Here is a 1,451-nt window from a genome sequence, read left to right on the forward strand (position 1 = left end):
ACGAAAATGAAATGGGGAGTTCCCCAAAGCTCCATTCTGGCGCCTCTTCTGTTTAATATCTACATGCTCCCACTGGCTGAGATTATGGAAAATAACAAGATAACACATTTACATAACCATATCACCAGGGGACCATGGTCCAATACAATCACTGAGCAAGTGCATTGAACAAATCAACAATTGAATGTGCCAGAATTGTCTCCAATTAAACAAAAACAAAACTAAAGTCAATGTTTTTGGAGCCAAGCTTCAACCTCTAATATTAAAAAGCCCAAACCAAGCCAGAAATCTTGGTGTAGTCATGGACTCGGACCTAAATTTCAACAGCCACATTAAAACAATTACAAAGTCAGCTACTATATATCAAGGATTAAAGGACTTATGTCGCAGCAGAATTTGGAAAAACTTGTCCATGGATTTATCTTTAGTAGACTAGACTACTGTAACGGTGTCTTTTCAGGTCTCCCTAGAAGATCTATCAGACAGTTGCAGTTCATTCAGAACCCTGCTGCTCGAGTCCTCACTAAGACCAAGAAAGTAGATCATATCACTCCAGGTCTCAGATCTCTGCCCTGGCTTCCTGAATTGATTTCAAAATCCTACTGTTGTTTATAAGACAATGAATGGTTTACATTTCTGAACTTCTGCTACGTTATGAACCATCCAGACCTCTCAGGTTGTCTGGGGCAGGTCTGCTTTCTGTCCCCAGAATCAAAACCAAACATGTTGAAGCAGCGTTCGGTTTTCATGCACCACATACAGTATCTATCCCCACAAAACTGCAGCTCTGCTGCAACTCTCACCTCTTGTTAATCAAGGCTGAAAACGTTTCTCTTTTCCGCTGCCTTTTTCTAAACCTAATATTCATTTCTTGCACTGCACTGTCACTTTAGGACTTGATTTTATGCATTCGATGTATCTTTTTTTTACTTTACGCATTCTAGGTATTCTATTTTTTAACTTTATGCATTCAATGTTTTCTATTCTATCTTTTTTTTTATCAAGTGGGTTTCAATTTGAACTCTTTAATAATGTCCTCTTTTATAATATGTTTACTTTGCACTTTGTCTTGGGATGCTTTGGATGTTTTATGTAAAACATTTGAATTGCCTTGTTGTTGAAATGTGCTTCATAAATAAACTTGCCTTGCCAGGCACTTTGAGCAGTGACAATGGCTAAGAGAATAACAACCCAACAAAAACAACAGGGCTGGACCCCCCCCCCCCAAAAAAAAAAATACAAATAAACAATGGGTAGTGCAAGTGTGGCAATATCTAATAGCCTCATGATGGATTATTATAACCTGTACTCAAGTCTATATGCGGTACTTTCACTGATATTACAGTAGTTTGGTGTCTTTTTGAGTACTTGTACTTTTACTCCAGTACTCACTCACGTTACTTCCTCTTCTGAGTGGCGGCTCGGAGCAGCTTCCGGCCCCGCCCCCCTGC

Source organism: Zeus faber (assembly GCF_960531495.2).
Source record: "Zeus faber genome assembly, chromosome: 1".
NCBI classification, from domain to species: Eukaryota; Metazoa; Chordata; class Actinopteri; order Zeiformes; family Zeidae; genus Zeus; species Zeus faber.